The sequence below is a fragment of the Arvicola amphibius genome, chromosome 4 (assembly GCF_903992535.2).
Source record: "Arvicola amphibius chromosome 4, mArvAmp1.2, whole genome shotgun sequence".
In the NCBI taxonomy this organism is placed as follows: Eukaryota; Metazoa; Chordata; class Mammalia; order Rodentia; family Cricetidae; genus Arvicola; species Arvicola amphibius.
Window position 1 is genome coordinate 60712777 of NC_052050.1, and position 23971 is coordinate 60736747.

At 51.3% G+C, this 23971-nt stretch overlaps 1 protein-coding gene across 3 annotated transcripts in view; it reads right to left on the reverse strand.

Moving 5' to 3' along the window:
* The window catches only part of Rai1 (retinoic acid induced 1), a 99628-nt gene that overhangs the window by 17823 nt on the left and 57834 nt on the right, over window positions 1-23971 (reverse strand). The gene's annotated exons all lie outside the window — the stretch shown is intronic.

Below are 23971 nucleotides of genomic sequence, written 5' to 3' on the forward strand. Positions count from 1 at the left end.
TTGTAACCACTGGATACTCCCAGACACTGGACAGAAGAGCCCAGCAAGGCTAAATCTCAAGACCTTTGTGGAACTGGACAGTGCTTGCAGTCTGGATAACTTCCTTTGACAGAACTGCCACAGACACAAGCCATCAACACAGCCATGAAAGCACGGCAAGGTTGAGCCTTGGGCATTGCCCTTCTCCCAAAGACTCGAAGAGGGGAAGCTGGCCAGTAAGCAACTCAGTGCTTTATCTTGTCCCTTTTATAACCAAAGGTGACATTCAGAGGGGCTAAGGACTTGCTTGTGACCCTAGCTGAGCGGGAGATCAAACCCCTCTCTTGGATGCCATCCCAAAAATCCCCACCCTGAGAGTGTCTTGGTACAGTACAGCAAGAAAGGGGAGCTGAGTTCAGGCCAGGTGAATATAGGCATAGGCGCCTACCTGCCCGCATAACCCTTCTTCAGCAGGTCAGACCCTGCCTGCAAGCCTGACTATTTTCATGGTACTAGGGATAAACTCAGTAACGTTAGCCTGGTAAGCAAGGTCTACCACGGAGCTGTTATACCCCAACTCCCAGCAGGCAAACCTACCTATAGAATCTGGCCAGCTTCCAGGGACTAGTCATTAGTACAGAGCCTCTTCAGGCCTGAGGGTTGGGCCCACCAGTGAGATGGATAAGCTGAGGGCCAGAGCTGCAACTGCTCCCAGTTGGCCCTGGAAAATGTTATCTTGAGGAAAGGCAGAGGGGGTGGGAAGAGACATGTCCCTGCTTCACCGGCAGCCCCCAGTCACTGGCTTTCCACCCACCTAGAGTTGTTTTATGACCTGGTTGGTAGATACAGGAAAAATAAAAAAAGCCTTACCTACTCAAGGCCCAAGAACCCAGAGAGGAGGCAGGGAAGGAACAGAAGATGTTCAGGGAGCAATGGCTAGGGTGGGATCCTACATTACATTATATTACAGATGAATAATAAATATAAGACTTGGTGGTTGGGAGATGGCTAAGGTTGGAGAGCTTGCTGTACAAGCATGAGGACCTGAGCTTGAAACCTCAGCCCCCATGCAAAAAGCTGGGCACAGCTGTGTGAAAATGTAATCCCAGTAGCAAGGGGGAGGGGGAGGAAGAGAAGAGAAATAGGTATAGCCTGTTCTTGCTGGCTAGCTAGCAAGACAGCGAGACTGTCTTAAGGAAACAACGTGAAAAGTGGCAGAAGAACAAACCGGAGGTCCTCTTCCACATGCTTCCCTAAGGGTGCCGTCACCCAAGGACACACATAAAGTAATAGTAACTATGTGGTCTGGCTGAGCCTAAATCATCAGCCATAGCCAGATGTTTGGAAGTCTTTATGGCTGGCTTGTCAGGGAGGCAAGGATGAACTCCATGGAACCCACAAGAGCAGCCAGACACCACAGGCCTTGAGACTAGGCTAGACTCCTTGGACTGGGGTCTAGCATGAGGAGGGACTGGTGGACCTGCTTAGGGCAGGCAGGGATGCTAGTGATGGCAAGACAGCTCCACCCCAAAGCACAGCCTCTCAAGACCACCCCATGCTGACAACACCTTCTTTACAGGTCCCCCAGAAAGGGTCTGAGGCCCTGAGTAGCCAGAAGTAGGCAGAGAAGGAAGACAGAGACTGGAGTGTAGTTCACGGTTTTTACAATGCTTGCCTAGCATGCAGTCAGCAGCCCCATCACTGAAACAGAAAATCATCAGGTTGAAGGGGTTATAAACCTGTGGTCCCAGTCTCCGGAACCTGAAGCAAGAGGATCAGGTTATGTGGAGAGCTCAGTGGTCCAGTATTTGCCTAGCATTCAGGAGGCCTTCAGCACAATTACCAGCACTGTAACAAGCCAGTCTGGACGACACAGCAAAACTAACTTTAAAAAAAGTCCCAAAAGATGCTGGGGACCTCATGAGAAGCTGAATCTGAGTTCTCTGGAGGATGTTTGAGAAGACCCCTTCCAACTCATCTTCCCTGCTATGTTAAGGCACTGGAGTGGCCTCTTAACACCATGCCCAGAGGCCCTGTACCAGTTCTTTCTTAGACACTACCCTACAGAGTTACTAGGATGCAATGGATCACAGGGTGGATGCCCTCAGCAGCTGGGGTCCATAGTCCAGCTGGCCCTGTGCCCACCACAGGGCTGTCCTGTCTGTAGCCACGTTAGCCGCCACTGCTTCTTCAGCAGTCTCCCGTGGATATGTTGTTTTGGGTCACGTTATCCACCACTCAACAAAAGCCACCACCACCCAGCTAAACAAGGAAAGGAGGAATAGGCATGGCGGCCTTTCCTATCAGCTTCAGTTCAGGCTAGCCGGATCTCCCTGATGCCACCCACAGTCAGGGTTTGAAGACCAGACATTCAGAGCTTTTCTTTCCATCCAGTACCCTGAGTAGCCAGGGAGGTCCCAGGCTGCTTGGGTTGGTCCACATTCCGAGCCCCAGCAGAACCCATCCTTACAGAAGGCTGAAACTGATCAGTACAGCCTTGTCCCCTCCTCTTCCCAGAAGGACCAGGACTTAACTTACTTGTAGAAGCAGCAGCAAAGAAGTGCCAAGCCAGCAGCAGGCTGTCTAAATGCCAGCAGGGTGCTGACCTTGGGCAAGCCTTTCACCTCTGTGGTCCTCAAGGCTTTTGGGCTGGTTGTCCCCTTTGCTAGGAAAACCATTCCCTGACATCTACCCACCTCTCTGCCCAGCTCCACACCTTGGCTTCTGGGTGATCACTTTATTTTACATGAGACCCATGTGCCTCCTTCCGCACTTACTTTTTGCCTTAACTTATTACTAATCTCCTCTCGAGTGAAAAGTTCCATAGGAGCAGGGATTTTTGCCTATTTTATTCATAACCATGTCCCCATTGCCCAGAATAATAAATATGCATTAAATGAATCATGCTTTAAATGTCACATGAACCCTGGGAAAAGAATTCAGAATAAGTGGTCAGGTTATGAGACACGGTATATTTGGGTGGGAACTGGAGGGCATGGGCTAGGGCCACAGACCCTTTCTCAAGGATGGACAGAATCCACTTTGGAGCAAAGTATTAGGTAGGGCGTTGGAGACGGGCTGTACATCTCAGTATAAAGTATGGGGGTGGAGGGGACGGGACAGAGCAGTCTTTTTCTTTTGGCAGGTCACAAGTCAGGAGTGTACAGTATGGGATGGCTTTCATTTTCAAAAATGTTACCAGGGCTGGCTAGATAAAATGGCCAAGCAACCAAGTTCAATCCATGGAACCCACAATAGAACCAGCTCCAGAAAGTTGTTTACACACACACACACACACACACACACACACACACACAGTCATTAAAAAAAAAGCTATCAACCAAGTCTCAAGGGTTTTTATTGTTATTTAAACAGTGCAGAGTTCAAGAAGACTCTGTGGGCTCTCTCTTGACCATCAGCCCCAGATATCAAACACTGATGAAGCTGACACCCGTGCAGTTTAGCTCTGGTCTTGCTGGGCTGAGGACTTGGGTATTCAATGCAACAAGGAGCATACCAAAATGTTTTCTGGATCCAGAGCAGACCTTGGGAGCGGCATGGCCCAGGCAAACAAAGGTGAGTGACCCGGGTGCAGCAAGGACAGAAGACCTACAGAGGTCGGACCACAGCTTGTAGAGGTGGTGTAGGGAGGGGCCCTGGTAACATTCCACAGGAGACAGGTGAGGCCCTGCCCCTTCCCCCTCCTGGGACCCCTGCCAGGCTCCCATGTGGGGCTCATGACAGCAGTAATTACATAATTAATGGTACAATGAGCTGCCTCCTAAGGGTGAGAGCCTGAAGGGAGGTGCTTTCTGCATTTTGCCATTAAGTTTCAAAGCCCTACTCTGGCCCCAGAGTTGCCCCTATAAATACTGTGACTAAGTGGAATAGAGGGACACTCCTGGCTTTGTGTTTATCATATTATTTAGTCTTCAGCCTCAGGGGATGAGGCCCAGAGAGCAATTTCAGGAGGTGGGAGAGGGGTGGGCAGGACACGAACAGTAGCTAAGGAGGAAGTGGCAGCAGTGAAGCTTGCATCCTCTCCTCCACAACCTTTAGTGTTGGCGCCCAACAGCGCTTGGAGCCCATTTGGGATCAGCAAATGTCCAGGTGGGGATGGGCAGGGGGTTGAAGTTCCAGGGGAAGGTACACAGCTCCTGTAGTCTAAGACACAGAAAGCTGCCATGGTGTTGCAGAAGGGCACCTGGGGCAGGAAGGGGAAGAAAGAGGTGAAGGAAGTGGCTGCCCTCCAGAAGCTGGGAGGCAGCAAACAGCAAGGTGGCTTCCAGTAGCAGCTGCCTCCTATAGCAGCTACTGCCTACCTCGATCCAGTTCTGACTTCAGCTGCTTATAGCCAGTGATCAATGTACCCTATTTCCGGGGTACTGGTCCCTGGTGCTTCCATGGCAGCTCTTCTTATGTGACCATGGGAATTCTAGGTCTGCTCTCCCAGCAGCAGCAGCAGCAGCAGCAGCAGCAGCAGCAGCAGCAGCAGCAGCAGCAGCAGCAGAGGGGTCTCTGGCTCATGACAGACAGTGCTGTCTGCCTTTAACCTCCTCGGTATCCTCATTGGAAAGCAACCAGCCCCCAGGAACAGGGCACATTCTTCCTCAACATTCCAATCCCAAACTTGTAGAGATCAATGGAAGCCCAGAGAGGGTCAGTGACTTGTCCACCAGGCTCAGCAGCTGTGTGCCCCAGATGCCTCTCTGTCAAACAGAAACAGAGAACATGGCTTTCCTTCTCTATACCCCAACAGGGAAAGATCTTGCTGCCTCCCGGGGCCTGGGTGGAACCTCCCCTGCTGCCTGCCCCAAGGGCTTCTCACTGCAGCACGCTGACAGCACAGGAGGTGCAACCCCGGCCCCCTCCCAGTGCCGGTTCCATATGGGGGAGCCGGGCACTGGAGCCCCTCCTGCACCGGCCCCCAGGGAGGAAGCCGCCTGTCAGGCCGCCTCGGCGTGTCAAATCCTCTTGCTGCCTAATTGTGAGACGGCGGCGTTTAAAGAAACGCTTTTCTGGCCGCCTGCCACACCGCAAACTGCTTGGTATAATTTTATTATTAAGGAGAGAGAAAAAGAGAAGGGGCTGGAGGAGAGAGAAAGGGGAGAGCGGAGGAAATTGCTTCGTCCAAGTCAGCTGGTGGAGTATTCCGCTCAATGTGAAAGCGGGGACAGCTTTCCAGTTGGCAAGCTGACTCCGTTAATTGCGCATTCAGTCTCTACTTAGGGTAATTGGAACGAAGCGGGGCCTAGCTCTGACAATTAGGGTCTGCGACTAGGCCATTAACCCTTCCCGCAACCAGCCCCCGCCCCATCAACACCAGGCGGGGAAGGGCGCGGGCAAGGACCCCACACTGAGGTGCGGGCAGCAGCAGAGAGCTGGCTGGGGAGCCGCGCGGAGGGTGGGGTCTGCGGCCTCTCCGCCGCAACTACAGATGTTTCGGCCATGTAAGACAAAGGCAGAACGCGGCCGTCGCCGGGAGAAAATCCGCAGGACTCCCTCAGGGGCAGGTAAAATTTCACCTTCCATTGGTACTCCCCTTCCCTCCCCCTCGTCTCCCCGGCCTTCCGCCAATCCGGAGAGGGCCACCAAAGACGCCGCGACGCCTCCTCCGCAGCCCAGCCCACTGACCCCAGCAAGGTCACGGCGACCTCCGGCACACCCGCCTGTCCTCAGCCAGCGATCCGCAGGGACCGTGGGCACCCGGAGAGGAAGGGGGCGCTGCGCTTGCCATGAGGTAGAGGCAGCCAGGATGCTCCCCTCGCCTCCCTCCCGCCTGCACCCGGACCTGGGGGCGGCCCCCCAGCCTCCATCATTCATTTTCCTGATTCCCGCTGTAGCCGCCCTCGGAAGTCAGCCGAGTGAAGCAGCTGTTCCTTGCACACTCCACTTGACCAAAGATGATGATAAATGAGGCCAGGGCTGCGTCAGGGACGCGGCGGCAAGGACCGTGCAGGGCGGGGCGTGAGGCCTGCAGCCCCCGCACCCCGCTAGGCTAAGTGCGCGCCCGCGAAGGACCACGTCCGAGCCCCCCCGCCCGGCAGACCTTCCCCCAGGTCCGCACCCTTCCTCTAACGCTGGGGTCCCCGCGGCATCCTCGCCTCCTCTCCCAGCACGCGCGCCCCAAACCTATTAATGCTCGTAAATAATGAATAAAGGAGCACTTTCTACTGCCGCCCTGGGTGCGGGCGGGGCGGCAGCCAGAAGCTCGAGGCTGGGGAGAGCGCCGCGGGCCGGGCCGAGGGGCCAGGGCGCGCGGCCCCGCACACGTGCAGCCGTGGCGTGCAGGCGGCACCCCGCCCGGCGGCGGAGGAGGGGAATCCCGCGCTGCCCTCCCCAACGCCACCTCCCCTGGAGTCCTCTGGCACCGAACGAGGCGAGAGAGTGAGCGCGAGCTTCCCAGCCGAAGAGGGTTATTTTTAACCTGCCCCCCTTTCTATATCTGCCTCGGCGGTACGCGCCCGCCCGCCCGCTCCAGCAGCCGAGGACGCGGGCTCCTCACCTCGCTCGCAGGCTCCGGACTCCGCGCCTCCCCCGGCCCGGCCCCCGCCCTTGAGCGAGCAGAGCGCCGCTACTTCTCAGCCTGGAAAGGGCCGATTAGGAGCCGCGTGCCTTTCAGCTAAATATCGGAACCGGGTGGGATGGGGGCGGGGAGCCGGCGCTCGTCCCCTCGCCTCCCTCCCACCCTGCGCGGAGTGGCGGTGCGAGGCGGCTCCAGCTCCCCGCCAGCCTGAAACAGCCGGCCCGAGCACCGAGTCCCTGGGGTTCTCGGCCTGGTCTCAGCATCCTATAGTTCGCAGAAGCTGGAGCTCCCAAAGCACGGACCCTCAGGCAGCAGCGGCGCCAAGCGGGGCGCTGCCACCTCCACCTCCAGTCCCCCTTCCTACGCCACTAGACAAATAAGCCATTTGGACAGCAGTGGGCTGGTCTTGCCGGAAACTTCAAAGGAAGACCCTTCCCGAGCAGGGGTCTGGGGAAATGCCAGGAGCACAGACAGGAAGCTCCAGCGATTGCTTTACTCCTCTTGTGGGTCTGCCTAGGCTTGCCCTAGGGAGAACCTTAGCTTGGCTCCCCTCCTTCAGACCTTTCCTCCCTCAGAATGAGGTCGCAGGAAGTTCGTGTCGGTTGTGGTTGCCCTTCTCTCCCAAAGGCCACCCACCTAAACCTCACTGTGCCCTCTTTAGAAGAGCTGAGCATCAGATGGGCAGCTGCCAGGACCAGCATTTGACTGGGTCCCTCAAGTATCCCTGGCGCTTTCCAGACTGTTCTTAGCCCAATCCAGAAGTCTCAGGAGCCCCCCCTCTTTAAGGAGAAGGCAGTTAGGGGTGGCAGCCAGCAGGGAAAGTGAAGGAAGTGGTGGCCATCCCAGGCACAGAAACCAGGGGTTTAGCATAGCAGTTCTCAACATGTGGGTTGTGTTCCTTTCACTGAGTCACCTAAGACCATTGGAAAACACAGAAATTTACATTACGATTCATAACAGTAGCAAAATTACAGCTATGAAATAGCAACAAAAGTAACTATGGTTGTGGGGTCACCACAACATGAACTGTATTAAAGGGTCACAGCATTAGGAAGGTTGAGAACCACTGGTTTAGCAACAGAAAAGAACATTGTCTATCTGGGCGCTGGAGACTGTTCTCTTTAGGCTTGTCTTGGCTAGATGAAAAATAACGGCTGTGAGAGGCTGGGGTTTTGGCTGGGTTCATCCTCCACAGTGCAGCCCGGAGAGCAGTAGCAAGCACATAAGAGGCCTACCAGGCCAGAGGTTGATACCCTAGGGAGGCTTTAGCTGGGAGGGCCCTGGAAGCCAGGCAGGGTTAGGAGGGAGAAGAGAACTGGTACTTGGGCAGAAACAAGGTACTGGGGGATGGTACTCATTGGGCTCTGCCTTCCCTCGGTCTACAAAGTTCTTCCCATCTCACTATTCACCCCTGCTCCCCACCAGAGGCTGATGCTGTTTGAAGAGACCTCCTGGTGCCTCTGGAGGTTTTACTTCCACCCTCAACTATCCTTCCCAAGGTGTAATATCACTTCTCCTGACCAGAAGTGGAAATAGCACCAAAGAATAGAAAAGGCTGTTCTATACTCTACTCTTTGGGGGCTCTGAAGGCAGGGTTCTTGGGTTGGGGGATGAAGCATGGTTTCTCGGGGTAAAAACAAATGAACAGGCATAGAATTTCAGAACACTGGTCAGCAGGGGGAGAGAGTGGAAGGACAGGGACAGGAGAGAAGTGTCACAATGGCGAACCCACTGTCAGGGCTTCTTGGCATGACACTGAATCTACAGATCTCTTATTCACCTGAAGACTGAATCTCAACCAGAGCATCCTCCTCCAAATATATACGTGACTGTCATGATAAATTCCAAATTCACTGATGGCTGGATGTTCCTGTGCAGTGCCACGCTGCCCCAACAGACTAGACTACTGCTGATTCTGATCTGACGGCTTCTCAAACTGGGGAAGTGCTGGGCTTGCAGCTGCTCTCACCACAGCAGGAGAACTTCCAGTTGTGCCATGCTGGTGGCTGTCCTGGCAGAACCAGCCTCAGTGAGAGCGAGCTGGTAGCCTCTGTTCCAGGGGCAACCTGGGAAAACTTACTGGGGACCTTCCTGAGCCCAAGTGGGAAGCTGGCTGATTACCTTCTCCACACAACTATAAAATGGGAAGTACTTAAGAGAAAACACAAAGCCTGGGCAGCTAAGTCCAGTACCCAACTGTTTTGAACACTGTTCCTGTTTCTCTCATGGAGTAAACACAGTATTTCAGCTCGGCCTGTATGCTGGTTCTGTACCCAGGCCCAGGCCCACTTGGATCTTGCCTCTGACTGCATCCAACCTTTCTAGAACTCTCTGAGTTTCAGACCATAACTTTGGGGAGGGACCTTTTTCAGCTGCACACAGCTAACTTGGCTCGACCCACAGCTGCCTCACTTTGGAAACTTGTGGGAGAACTCTTCATTGGTAGAGAATGGCAGATTGGATCCTCTCCTGAGGGGCTCCAAAGGTTAATGCAGCCAGGGTACTTGGAAAGCTCATGGGACTTGGAATTGAGTGAGAGATGCAATCTCTCCGTATCCTCCATGATGGAGCCCTGACGGTGAGCAGCTGAGGGTTCAAATCTCAGCTCCTGCACACATATCTGGGTAACCTTGGGCACTTTACTTAACCACTCCATGTTTCATGCTCTTGAGTTGTAAAATGTTCTAGGCACCCAACTGGCAAGGTTATAAGACTATACCCATTGTGGGGTGGGGTGGTTTCTGGATTTGGGCTCTTTCCAGTCAGGCCTGCCCTTCCCTTCATAGATAGGCCCAGCTCTGTGGGTGCTCATCAGGACACCACTCACTTGGTTTTCTGAGCATGGCGGAGATACAGGCCTGGTGCTGCCTCTGGCTGGCTGGTGACACATGGAAAAGGGGAGCCCTGGTCTAGATGGGGTGGAGAGGTTAACTAGTTCTACCTCGATGAAGTACCTTCTGGCAATATGGATCCAAATAAAAACTCCATGTGGCCATTGTCCCAGTCTAAAGTAATCTGTGCAAAGGCGGTCAGTCACCTGCGGCAGACAGCACTGGAGTCCCCTAAGTAAGTGTCCACCCAAGGGAACAACAAGGGGAGTAAAATGAGAAGGAAAGCAGAACTGATTCTATGAGTAAAGCTGCATCCTTCAGGCAGCTGGCCACCTGCATCCACCTCAGCACGACTGGATGGAGACAGGCTGCCTAGAGGTTACAACTTCCTATATCCTGCACTCTCTTTGGTACGAAGGATACTAAGGCCCCCATAGGGTATAGAGTTGGGCCTGACCATTGTCTACACAGATCTTCACGGGTGGGCAGCTGCCACTGGTCAGGTGTTCAAAGGCACTCTTAGTTTTTGTGCAACCTTCCTCTCCCTTCTGTGTGGACCAGCAGTACACTATCCTGTAATCTTTCCAACAAAACAGCATGTAAAATGTACAGCCAGATGCCATCCAGAGTTTGTGAACCCAAAGGCTAGGAACTGGGGACCGCTGGAGATAAGGGATCAAATCCTACCCCTAACTGAGCTCTGCGGGGCTCTGTGCAAGTAGAGATTAAAAGAGATCATATGGACAGAGCTGTCAGAGCAGCCTCGAGTAGACCTGGGACCTATCCGTCCTTTTGAAAGGTAAATATTGACATACTTCTTTTTATAGCGGAGGCAAAAGGCTAGAAATCCCAACTGGTCTTTGCTGCCTGCAAAGGTGTGGCCAGGAAGACAGAAACTCCTGGGCGTCATCCAAGTCTGACTTCCATCCTCCCACCAGCTGGTTACTGTTAGGTTGGCCAGACACACCGTTTGGGCACACAGGCCTTGTGGCAGCGGCCTGAACAGGGTCCTGTCACATGTGGCAACTCTGGGTGGAACTGACCTGACAGACTGGCTGAAGGCCCTGTAGCCCCAGACCTGTGGAAGGTTTTGGATAGCTTGCTGTGCTTCACTGTGGTCTAGAGACAGCTTTTTCCAGTGTCCTCACAGGAGTCTTTGAAAAGAAACACCAAGTACCCAAGACCCTAGGGCTGACTGGCTCTGTGACCTCAGGTGAGTTACCCCTTCTGGGCCTGTGACTCCTCATCCTTTAAGTAGGGACAGCAGTTAAACATCCCTCTCCCATGGTTGAGAGACCCACTAAGAAACAGAAAGACCTTGTTACCATCACACTATGACCAACTCACTGACCTTCCAGGCCCTGACTTCTGCTTTGAGCATCAGTCACAATTTTGTCTGCACTTTGCAAACAAGGCATAGAAAAAGGCTTAGGGCATTTGTGTATTCGATGAAAGATCTAACAGCATTATATAATTCAGGGCAGAAGACTCTACATGTAGTTGGGGTATAAGTCACAATGTTTTTATCTCCAGAGAAACCAAAAGGAACACAAGAACCATATCTTATAGAGAATACAATTAAATCCTGAGAGGCCAAAGGATGTCTTGGGAGCAGAGCATCAAGACTTGGGTTTAAATTGAAGCCTGGCTCCAACTCTCTACTCAGCACAGGGGCACTAGGCAAGACCTTCAGAAAAGAAGGTCCTTTTAGGGCTGCAGGGGCTCCATTCAAGCTAACATGTTTCCTTTGTGGTTACTGTCTGGTACACCTGACCCACTCAGCTATTGGAGCTGAGCAGATGGTTTTGCACACAGAGAAATCAAGGCTCACTGAAGACAGACTTGCTCAAGGCTCTGAAGCTCACTTCCTGGGACTGCTGAGCTTTCCAATAGACTATAAAGCCCCTCCATCCACTCTGACCCCCACCCATTCATTCATTTATTCCCCACTCATCCATCTATAATCCTACCACCCACTTGCCCATGCACCAACCTGCCAACTACCCTTCCATCTGAGCAGCTCCCAAATGTCTACTCTATGCCACGCAGAGACAGCAAAAGATCAATACCCTTGTAGAAGACAAAGGCCGACATACACCTGGGAGGGACACAGGAGCAGAGGGATAACCCAGAGGAAGTCCTGAGTCCTGAGGGAGCTGCAGGAATTACTGAGAAGGGAAAAGGCTGCTGAGGCCGAGAGGCAAGGTCTGAAAATGTGGGTTCTTAAGTTGGATTTGGAAATGAGACAGGTAGAACCCAGATCACAAATGTGTTACATGACAGTGAGCTGCAGAGCACAGACAAGAGCAGGGGTGACACCACCAGACATATGTACGCTATGATTCACTGTGGCTGTAGTGAGGGGCAAATAATGGAGGGTCCATTAAGATGAGGCTAGAGTATCTCCTAGAGAGCTGTGATGGGGTCAGACTACTAACCTGCCAATGAATGTCCTCAACTCAAGTCCAACAACTCTTGGTGGGCCAGAACCAGGGAGGACCAATTCTTACAAGTAACCTAGTGCATGTCTGAAACCCAGAGGACAAAGGGGTCCCACAGCATGGGACTCAAAGCCTACCAAACCTTCATGTTCAGCTCACCAGCCCTGCTAAAGAGGGTGATACCAGTGGTGCCGGGCGGTGGTGGCGCACGCCTTTAATCCCAGCACTCAGGAGGCAGAGGCAGGCGGATCTCTGAGTTCGAGACCAGCCTGGTCTACAAGAGCTAGATCCAGGACAGGCTCTAGAAACTACAGGGAAACCCTGTCTCGAAAAACCAAAAAAAAAAAAAGAGGGTGATACCTGAGGCCTGCCTGGTGATGGTCACCCTCCTCAAATGTCCTCCTTGTCTCATTGGGAATCAATGGGAGGGAAAACCATTCCTAGTACAGGGTGACGAAGACAGGTGCTAGGACATAAAGGAATGACGGACAGCTGTGTGTGTCAGCCCCAGCTCTGCAGCGAAGGAAGGGCATCCCCGAGTGATGGCTGTGGACTTTGCAAAGGTAAACGGGAGCACTGAGAATGCCACATAGCTTCTCTGGGGGATCTGCGTATGTTTTGGTACCCTCCTGTTCAGATACGCCTCTCTTCCTTACATACTAGATTGGCTCCTGGTCCACACAGCTTCCAGGGCTCCTTGTCCATTTTCCCCTCACAACTTTCAGGAACCTCCACCAACAAAAGATCTTCTCCCACACAACTGCATTTAGAGACGCCCACTTGCTATCCTAAGAAACTCAAAAGCACAGCTCAGGCCTTTGATGGACGTTTTTGAACTGGGGCAGGAAGGATCAGGCTGTGGAGGGCTGTATGTTTGTCAAATGAATGAGTGGATAGGTAGATGGATGAAGTCCACCCTCAAGAAAAGACGCTGCTACTCTTCTAGGCCTGTAAAAAAACATGATTCCCTAGAGTTTTTAAGAACATGGCAGATAATTCCCAGGCCCTCATCTTGGTGCCTGGGCTGGGGAACTCAAGTGGGGCCCTAAAGCCTCAGGCCAAGCTCCTGTCTACATGTTAGGTACTCCAAAGTAACCTGTCCTCTTCAGAACCCTGTCCGGGGGACAGCATATCTGCACAGGCAGAGGCACATGCCTGCCCATAGGCTGGCATCTCTGCAGCTCAGGAGAGCAGGCTGTTTGTCATCTGCCGAGGAGTATGCGGATGCTTTAAGATGAAATTTAAGCCCATTAGTGCTTAGCTAACGTCATCAGCAGCAACAGCAAAAAATGAGGGTGGCAGGGAGTGTGAATGCCATAAACTGCCAGGATCAGTGCCGCCTCCCACCCTAGACCTGGCTTCCACGCACTGTCCTGTTCACACAGACATCCAGTATCTACCCCCTACCCTGGCCAATCCTTAAGATCCAGCCCCTGGGTCAGCATGTGACCAGAGCCGGCAGGCTGAGGCATGAGAAAGGAATCTGCCAGGGAGCCTGAGTATAGCAGAGACAGCAGCTCCTTAATCTGGTTCCTTTGATAACTTCTGTCTTTTTATGCACACGCAAGGATCGCAGCTCTACCCTGCTCAGCCGTCTCCCTGCAGCTAATGCCTGACAGCTCTGTTTATGTCTCCCCGTAATTCTGCAGCTTTATGGTTTTTTTTTTTTTTCTCTTTCCGGGGCCATTAAGCTCACAGCTACAGGCTCCATCCCCTGCCCCCGCCTGCCTTTGTCCTTGAGGCCTAGCTGCCCCAAAGCTCTTTGGGAGACAGGCTGTTCCCTCCTGGTAGTGGATAAGAATCCTGAACCCCAGACCTTGTCTGCAGGTCTCACTCAGGCCAATCCACAAGCTGTCCTGATACCAACTCCTTCATCCTGCAACCACAGGCTATGTTAGCCTGTTCCCAAGGCAGAGCCCACAGCTGGCGCCTGGTGGGCTGGCTGAGCCCCTAGCATTGCCCCATATCTGCCCTAATTCTGTTTTCCCTCTTCCCTCCTTTGGCATCTCTGAGTGACTGATTTCTTCCCAGAACCAAGGCCCATTTCTGAGGACAAAAACCACTGGTGCCATCTCTCTTCTTATTCTCTGGATCTTCTGATTGGGATCTAGTATATCTCTGGCATCCTGCACTCCATAAATTCTCTCCCACAACCATTTACCTGGGTTCCCCTGCCAAGGTTCCTCCAACCTCACTCCACAATACAGAGCATGCCCCATGCCCAGCCACACAGATTCTATGCCTACAACCCAGAGGGCTCTCCTGGTCTCTAGCCTCTGTTCATGGCACTTTATCACTATATAACCTTCAGTGCTCCCCCACCCTTACCCCCACTTAGTGTGCTGTACCTCCAGCCCTAGACCTCCTGGACTGCAGATGCCCTGTACTTCAGTAGGCACCAGGTCTCAACCTTCCCCAGCTCCATTAGTTGGAATCAATTCTTTCCTTCTGTGCATTGCATAAGCCTCTCCTTATCCCCTACAGACTCATATCCTGTGCCCCACCAAGTGCGAGCTTTCTGAAGGCCCTAAGTGGGTTCCTATGCCCCTCAGGCCTCAAGGGCCACACCTCTCAGCAATAGTCTCTTGGTGCACCACGTGGAGGACACAAGTGAGATGAAGCAGGGTCACACTGGTCAGAACTAGCCCCTGAAAGTTGATTGGAATATTTAAAAAGCAGAGCCCTGTTTTGTCTCCTCCTTTTGGAGTGATAGACAGCTGTTCACTTCCACTTTGAGGCTTAGGGCCTCAACTTTGGGGTGGCCCAGTAGAAAAGGAAAGAGCTCTCTCCAGACTCTGGGGAAACCACAGCACACAGCCGCTGGCTCCTGTGCAGACTTATGAGCTTCTACTTGCTTCCTTTAGACCGCTTCCTGCTGAGCTGCCTATCAGGGTCCTGCCCTATGTGTGCTCTATGTCCCTCTGGCACATGCTCAGCTGCCCCTCAAACTGTTCAGTACCATCATCCAGCCTTCTGAATACTAGGTGGCCTAGCCCTGTCCTTCTCCTCCCTCATGGATGAGTACCAGGATATCTTGCCTGGCACTACCCACCTAGCCCAAGAAGACTAAGAAACAATGTCCCCACTGTATATGCCTCGTTTTCTTTTGTCTATAGCCCAAGGCTTGACCCTATTATCCCATATCTCAGAATGTGCAGCCAAGAGTTCTGAAATGGCTAACAGAACACTTAACCCATGTGACCCTGGTAAGCACCTGACCTCCACAGAAAAAATAAATTCTCCTCTGCACAGGTCACCAGGCAGACAGAGGTGTGGGAAACTTCATGAATTCTGCTGCCAAGCATCAGGGAAGCTTTGCGACGTGTGAAGCCCTTGCTGAAAACAGTGAGATCATTATCAGTGACGGCAGAGCTGTACCACCAACAGGGTATTTCTGAATATGGGCCCTGGGCAGCCAACTTGGTGGGGAGGGGTCATGGACGCAGCTGGGAACTGTCCTTGGGTCCCTGGAGCCCTGCTGAGCATTGCAGCAGGACCAAGAGTTAATGCTTACCCACCCCTGTGGCCAGCTGTGCCCAGGCCCTAGCCCATCACCCTGACAACAACACATACTCCCTTCACCAAGCAATTACTGGCTGCAAAGCACATGCTTTCACCAAGGCAAATGGCAAATAGCCACCAGGCTCTGAGGTTGGGTTGGGGCTAGGGTTCAGAGATGCAAAGTCCTTGGCCAAGAGGTGGGAACATGGTTGCTGGAAGCAGCACCAGCTTTGATACCCCATTGACTATATGCCCAGTAAGTATCGTCCAGTGCCTGCTCTGCCACAAGCATCACCAGGCTTTCTTTCATCTGCGAGGGTAAAGCTGTAACAATCAGGTCTCGGAGACAGGCAACATAACTGTATCCCCTAAGCAGAGCCTGAGAAATGTGCGACAGTCTCTCTCCCTGCACAGGGGCAAGAATCAAGATTCAGAGAAATCAATCAACTGACTCCTGCAAGATCACACAACACAGCTCCACAGCAGCAGGTCCTCCGAATCCCAGTCCACAGTATCACTGCTTCCAAAGAGCTTTTCTTTTCTCTCTTCTTCCTTTTCGAGATGGGGTTTCTCTGTGTAATAATCCTAGCAGTCCTGGAACTAGCTCTTGTAGACCAGGCTGGCCTCGAACTCAAGAGATCCGCCTGCTTCTGCCTCCTGAGTGCTGGGATTAAAGACATGCGCCGCCACCACCCGGCTCAAAAAGCTTTTCTTGTTATAGGCAAATGCTTGGGGTCCAATATACAATGAAAGAGGCACAGAAACAGGTATTCAACACAATCCCATTTTGTGACACAAAAAGCTGACATCAATGTCTTCTCATCAAAGAGTTTGGAGGTTCCTACTATTTTTTTTTCATATTTTTCCAGCAAGGTTTCTAAAAAGACCAGCAGTTCTGTTTTCTACAATGAATGGGGACAGGAGCTGGTGCAACCAAATTCTGGTTAATAGAACGTTGCCATAGTTACCATGTATGCATCATACATCCTCTTAGACCAAGAGCCAGTTTTAGCCTTTGGTGGTCTGGGCTCTCTGTCATTCTATGTTGATTCAGAAGGTTCCTTGGGACCTGAGGTCCCCCCCCCCCCCAGCCACAAGATACAGCATCCTTCCCTGTGCCTGGATCTGGACCTGCTGTGGGAAGAAAATTTGTCCCACTGTATGCCATGCTGTGTTATCCAGCCAGCCATGATGGTCCTCACCTGCCTCTACCTCCCTTTTCTTCCTGGCATTTTGATTTTACTGGGGTGGCTCACAGTGCTTAGGGAATTCAGGCCCACTGTAGGGCCAGGCTGGACAGACATTCCCAACACAGCTCCCACACTCAAACCACCATTCTGTAGACAGCTCTGGACCACCCCTACCCAGAGAGGCCCCTGGGCCTGTGGCCTGAGAGCAGCTGACAGCTCCTTAACAGAAGCAGGCCACCCCGAAGCCTGAGTGACACTGTATGTTCTGACAAAGATGCCGACACTCACATCAAAGCCTCATTTTTCTTCTTCCCGTTAGGCACTGAAACCATTTACATAAAGAGCCCCACATGGGTCTGCAACAAAGATGCATTTCTTCCCGCATCCCTTTCAACCTCCCAGACACTGCCTGTCAGAACTGCCCCTTTCTTGGGGCGGGTGTCTAAGCCCTATACTTAGGTCATCTAGACACAGGAGGAGGCCAGTGGAACAATAACTGTGCCCACAATTTCTAGTTCGATGGTGCAAGAGATCAAACCCAAGGCCCCCAACATTCAGGTGTTGCAGCACTGAGTCACAGCCTCACCCTCTTAATTCTTTACAAACAAAAAAGATCCAGTGGTGGTGTTGCACGCCTTTAACACAGCACTCGGGAAGCAGAAGCAGGTAGACCTCTGAGTTTTGTGGGCAGCCTGGTCTACAGAGTGAGTTCCAGAACAGCCAGGGCTACACAGAGAAACCCTGTCTCGAAACACCAAACAAGAAAAGAAAAATAACCTAACCAGTCTATAAGAATCTTAGTCAAGATGAAAGGGTCTCTGAGAAGAGCAGGCAGCTAAGCGGCAGCTTCCTCTGTGCGTCCACTCCCAGGCATCTGGCTCTGCGGGGCAGAGGCCCACTGAACTACTGGAGTCAGGCCTCCGTGCCAGATCTTCCCAGTGGCAAAGGCCAAGTTCACAGTCGGCAGCTGCTGCGCCTGTTATTTCTTCAGCTCGTTCTGGGTGGTCCAGGGCAGCTCCTAAGCAGTCTTATTCTCTGACAGCTAGGACCTAAAGCCTTCAAGCCTTATTTTTTGGGCAAATGAGCTCTCTTGGCTTCTCTTTTAAGGGCAAGTCTCACCACCTATGAGTAAAAATACCTAGCTCCTGTCCCAAGCACCTCCCTTGGTCCAGAAGTATCCTGTACAGCTCCTGGACCAGTTCATCTGGGTCAGATGGGTCTCTGGGTTGTGGAGGATCCTAACATGTGCAGTGAATGAGCTCTGCAGTCAGGGATTGCATAACTGCCTAAGTCTAGTGTGTGCTGGAGTGCTACCATGTGACTCATAGAGTAAGGCCTACATGTTGCCATTTGGGGATCAATGTTCCGCACTATCTGTAGAACTTTCTTTATGGAATTTTTAAGATCTTCAAAAATCTTATTTTTTGTGTACAGTACAACCCCCTAAGTCCCATGAAAATGTACTACACAGGAACATTTCTGGATTCTGAGGCTGAAGCTCTCCTCTGTCCAGGTGAGTACAGTGTCCTGGCATCAGATGGGATGACACACAAAAGCCACATGCTCTAAAACACTCGTGGCAGTTAGCACAGTGGATCTGTGTCCAGAAGACACTTGCACCGTAAGTTGTGACAGTGTTCATCAGAGGTGGGAGGGAAACACGATTCTATTTTATAGTTCAGTTACCTGTAGTTAGGCCCACTCAGAAAACACTAAATGGAAAATTATAGAAGTTAATAACTTATACGTTTATTAACTTTATTGCAGTATTGCCACTGTCCTAACTTTTTATTAGTTACCGTTTATCTTTTTTTGTTTTGTTTTGTTTTTTGAGGCAGGGTTTCTCTGTAGCTTTGGAGCCTGTCCTGGAACTAGCTCTTGTAGACCAGGCTGGCCTCAAACTCACAAAGATCTGCCTGTCTCTACCTCCCGAGTGCTGGGATTAAACGAGTGCACCACCACCGCCTGGCCTACTGTTTATCTCTTAACTGTGATTACTTTAAGCACTGAACTTTAGGTATTCATCAGCACTGAAGAATAGGGCATGTGTCCAGGCACTGGTAGCATAGAACTTTAATCCCAGCACTTGAGAGGCAGAAGTAGATGGATCTCTGTGAATCTGAGGGCAGCCTGGTCTAATAGTAAGTTGTAGGCCAGTCAGAGCTACACAAACAATAAACAAAAACGACAATCTAATTGGAGGTAGAAAGATGGCCCAGCTGTTAAAAATCACTTGTTACTCTTGCAGAGAACCCAAGTTAGATTCCCATCACACACACAGTGACTCAAAACTATTCAGAATTCTAGTTCCGGGGATTTAACATCCTTTTCTGACCTCCGCAGGCACAAGGTACATGGCATACACGCAGGCAAAACAGCACAGAGTGTGGTGACTTATGCCTTTAATTTCAGCACTCAGGAGGCAAAGGTAGGCAAGTCTCTGTGATTTTTGAAGGCAATCTGGTCTACATAGTAAATTCCAGAACAGCCAGGGCTATTTAGAGAGACCCTGTCTCAAAGAAATAGAATCAAAACACCACCAACAAAAACCCATGCAGGAAAATTAATGAAATTAATAAAGCTAAAAACAATGCTTTTGAAAAAAAAAAAACAAAAAAAAACAGGCGGGGGGGGTGCATAGTGGCTCGCATTCTTAAGCCCAGCACTCAGGAGACAGAGGCAGGTGGATCTCTATGAGTTCAAGGCCAGCCTGCTCTACATAGCAAGTTCCAAGACAACCAGAGCTACATATTGAGAGCCTGTCTTCAGAAAAACAAAACAAAAATATAAAGAAAAAAGTAAACCAGTTTATGTAGGTTTGGTACCATCCAGGGTTCCAGACATCACTGGTGTCTTCAGGTGTATTCCCCTAGGATAAAAAGACTATTATTTATGCACACTGTTTGTCACCTGCCACTTTAGTGCCTGTTGTGAGGTTAGTATCATGGCAGAAGCATGGGGAGCAAACTATTGTCTCAAGTAGGGAAAAGGAAAGGGAAAGAGGCGCTGTCTCATGGGCCCTTTGATCACAGGCTCCTAGTGACCAAAGATGTTTTATTATTCTCTGCCTCCCCAAAGTGCCAAGACAAGGAGACATGGGCCTTTGGGAGTCATTTAAAATATTTAGCCAGGTGTAGTACAGACACGCAATCCCAGCACTCGGGGAGCTAAGGGAGGAGTGTTTCATTTCAGAAAAGCAGGTGCTGGTATGTGCTCCCTGGTAGTGTACTTCCTGCTGGGTTCCATCTCCAGCACTAAGACTGGAGAGAGAAAGGACCCAAATTTTAGCGCACACAATGACAGCGGATGAAAACAAACCACTGCTGCCCACGGTATGCACACGACAGCAGGAAAGCAATCAAGACAGGGCCTGCACATGTGTGAAATCTGAAGGCAGACACATGACCCTCTGGTGGAAATACCTGAGAAACATGGCCGACTTCTGGAGCTGCTGATGTCGCTTTTCTCATGTGGAAAAATCAGTTACAGTGTTTGCTGTATGCAAAAAATCATCTACTGTTCACTCACGAGCCATGTTCTTCCTGTGAACCAGCCAATGAAAAGTCAGGAAGTGAAGCAGGACTCCAAGTGTGGTCGGCGGCAGAGCATTTGTTCAGCATTGTGAGACTCAGGGTTCAACCTCTAGTACCTGTGCCCCAGCGTGAAACACACGATCTTGGGCTACTTTATTCAGACCCACTGTGGTGCCAAACTCTGCTCAGACCCAGCTCAGAGGCTGAAGACACAGTCTCTGCCTGGTATGTAGGAGGCTCCGGGTTTGATCCCCAGAACCACCACATAAGCCGGGTTCAGCGGTACATGACTGGAATCCCACCACTCAGGAGCTAGAGGCAGGAGGATAAGATGTTCTTGGCTACAGGAGACTCTAAAAAGACCCACTTGACCTACATGGCCAACATTCGTGCCCCCTCCTAAACACTTCCTATGCAAGTATGCACATCCCCATCCTCAGAAGTCAAGCTGCCAGGTGGCCCTACTGGAGAATGGAGGACAGGTGCTGTGCAGCCATGTGCCTGTCTCTCGTCCTCTGTGAAATAAAGGCTCTTCAGATGGTGCTGCCCCATCTGCCTGCCCAAATCGCTGCATGATGTCAGTGAGCCATCTATCTCTTGGTCCTAACACAGACACACAGAATAAGTAATAGAGAAAACTGTGCTGGTACTTAGGGTGTTTGTGATGAAGCACACTGAGTGCCTCCAGACTACTCCGAGGGCCTTCAAGGTTCTTGGTGGCCTATATCCTGACTTCTCTGGCTTTGTAAATCAGAAACATTCTGGGTTCCAAGGATTATGTATACTAGGCTTGCATGAATCTTATAGCTGTTCCTGAGTTACAAGAGTAGATGTCTGTCTGGGGACTGGAGAGATGGCTTAGCAGGCAAGAGCACTTACTGTTCTTAGGGGATCCAAGTTCAGTTCCCAGCACCCATCTAGAACATCTGCAACTTGAGCTTTAAGAGCTCTGACACCACGGCCTCCCTGCATGCTTGGACTCACATGCACATACCTTCATGAAGACACACACCTGCACATAATTAACAATAATTTTTTTTAAAGGCTGAAGTCTGTCTCTGTACCCATTTCATATCCTTGCTCTATCCACTTCATTTCTCCACCAATCTGAGCAATGATTAAGTATCAGCTACCAGTTCCCACAGAACAGCATGAAAGAGAGTGAGGTACAAGGCACAAATACTCCTAACTTCAAAGGCAATTTTGCCCCTGCCTACAAAACGTGCACAGCACAGGCTCCCAGGCCTTTTGGAGAGGCCCTGTGCTCAGAAAGTTGGCTCAGCTTAGGCCCATCCTTCTTCTGTAGGTGCCAAGGGTGTTTTTCACACCTAACTGTCTCCAGCCGCTCAGAAAAGGGAGAGCTGTGACTCAGCAGATGACCTGGGGGACACGGGAAACAGAGCCATCCGCCAACCTGTTTCAGGTCATGTGAGTTGGAATCCCAGGCAAAGATGTTTTTTTCCCTTAACAAAAGGCTTTCCACGGAAGCCATGATACATGACCCAACTCTACAGTGGCCTTGAAGCCCCAGCAACATGAGTAGGGGCTCTGTGACCCTCATCACCTCTCCCTGTCACCAGACCACCCACAGGCACAGAAGGTGGATGGGAGAAGGAAAGGGGGAGGAAATCTGGGGCACACGATGGCCCATATTCTGGGGACTCCTGGCTCTCCTACATTTGTTTCCATGTACTCTTCCTCCCCATGGAGCAACCATGGCTAGTCATGATCACAGCTGGGAGAGTTATGAGCTAGTAATGCCGTCATCTGTGTTAGCACACAACTCACAAGTTCAGAAAGCGTGATCTACTTACTAAAGTCATGGGGGTGTGGAGTGGGGCCTGGAGAGATGGCTCATGGTTCAAAGGTTGAGAGCACTGATTCCAGAGGACCCAGGTTCAATTCCCAGTTCACAGCTGCCTGGAACTCCAGTTCCAGGGGAATAGACACCCTCACCCAGACATACATGTAGGAAAAATACCAATGCACATGAAACAACAACAGGAAGCCATGCTGGCAGCTTTCCTACCGCCTGGACAGTGTCCTTTTCAAGTCACTCAGAGGCCCCCAGTTCAGTCAATGCGGCACTGGAAGTTGGTGATGCTTACTTTTCTCCCCATTCTTCTTCTGCACGTGCTGCATTGACTTCTCAGACACACAATCCACCCCTCCTTATTCACTGTCTACTTGGATCTTATAACCTAAAGCTGTTTCCTGACTGACTCCTTTGCTTGCCTGCTTGCCAAATTCCATCCCTGCAGCTCCCCACTCTCAAATTTCCTGCCTTGTGCACGTATTTGCTTTTTGTTAGGGATAAAACCCAGGGCTTCATACATATTACACACTCTATCACTAGGACCCAACCATGGCTCTTCAGGTGAATGGGAACTATGGAGGGCAGATTCCTCCTGTCTTGTCAGGACACACAGGAGGAACACGCTGGCTCAATGGAGAGGTGGATGCTGACGCTGCAGTACAGAGGTAGCTGACTGGCATGAGACTGTCGACTGTGGTATTTGGGCTCAGGAGGTCCTAGCTCAGGGCATCTCAGTTCCCTCTAACCATGATGCCCACTACAAGAGCCTTCGAGGGATTTCTTGTATCCTCAGCCTTTGTACACACTGGGCACACTGTCCCAGGATGCTCCATCCTCTCCACTTGCCTCGCGCACTGTTCATGGGATGTCATCTCCACACAAGGATGGTCTCTTAGCAGATCTTATTGGATTCCCTCCCCAAAACCCTATCCCCTGTGGCAGTAACTTCCCCAGACCAGTCCTGGTTCTGTCATAGCACACAGCAAGTGCTCACAAAAATCAAACATTTTGTGAGCACTTGAAGTGATTTGGGTTCCAGAGGCAGTCTGGTGACTACACAGAAACCTAAGAAATTGCTGAAGTGTCCAGCCCTCACCACCCTGGGATAGCAGAACAGAGACCAAGGGCAGTGTTCATTTGCCAGGCCCTTACTAAACAAAGAGGCACACAGGCCATCTCTGGGCAGCTGGGGCCAGACAGGGAAAGGACCTTTCTGGAGAGAACTTCGTGTACTGGAGGTCTAATATCAATTATAACTTTAGATGCCTGCATAGGGCTTGAAGAGAGCTAAGATGCTATATGAAAGCTAAGAAAACCAAAGCCAGGCAACATAGCAGGATGCTACCAGCCCCCACATTGCTGAGTGGGGCTGGGTCCTTTCCAAAGCAGAACACAGAGCCAGCCAGGTCTCAGCTGGCCACACCCTGATTTTAGGAGTCTTCAGAAGGCAGAGAGGCTAAGCCCTGGCATGTCTGGCCCTAAAAGCCAAGCCCTCTCCAGGCCATTGATTCCTCCCTATTTGCCTTCCACCATGATGACACTGAGTGTACAGCTAGAACCACGTAGTCATTTGTCTTCCCCATCCACCTGTGACATTGTAGAGCACAAGCCTGTGGTCCTGGTCTGAGCAGCAGTCTGTAGGTGAGGTTGTTTCTTGGTCCCCCAACTTTGAGGGGCTGGGAAGATGACATCATATCATGTGACCCAGACTGGTCTTGAATTCACTACATAGTTGAGGCTGGCTTTGAAATCCTTCCCCTCCTCAGATACCCAGCAAGTTCTGAGACTCCTGAAGTGTGCCATAACCCAGTTTCGTAGGAAAATGAATAGAGGTTATGCATTCAATTCTCTCATACACTGCCCCCTAGCCCACCTACTCCAGAAAGTCCCCTGCACTGTGTGCCCCTGTGCCCTGACTATCCAGGGCCAGCACACATAGCTCAGTGTATCTCCAAACCTGCTTGCTTACCTCAGAGACACAAGCCACTCATTTCTCTCCCCAGTTCTTCCTTAGGCAATGCATGGAGAGCTATGCTGGGTGTAGAATGTGGAACCAGGCATTAAAAGCCCAACTCTCACCCTTAGAAATAGGCACCGAGCACTCTGTGTCTACTTAGTGCCTTTTGGTGGCTTACTTTTCTCCACTTATCCTTT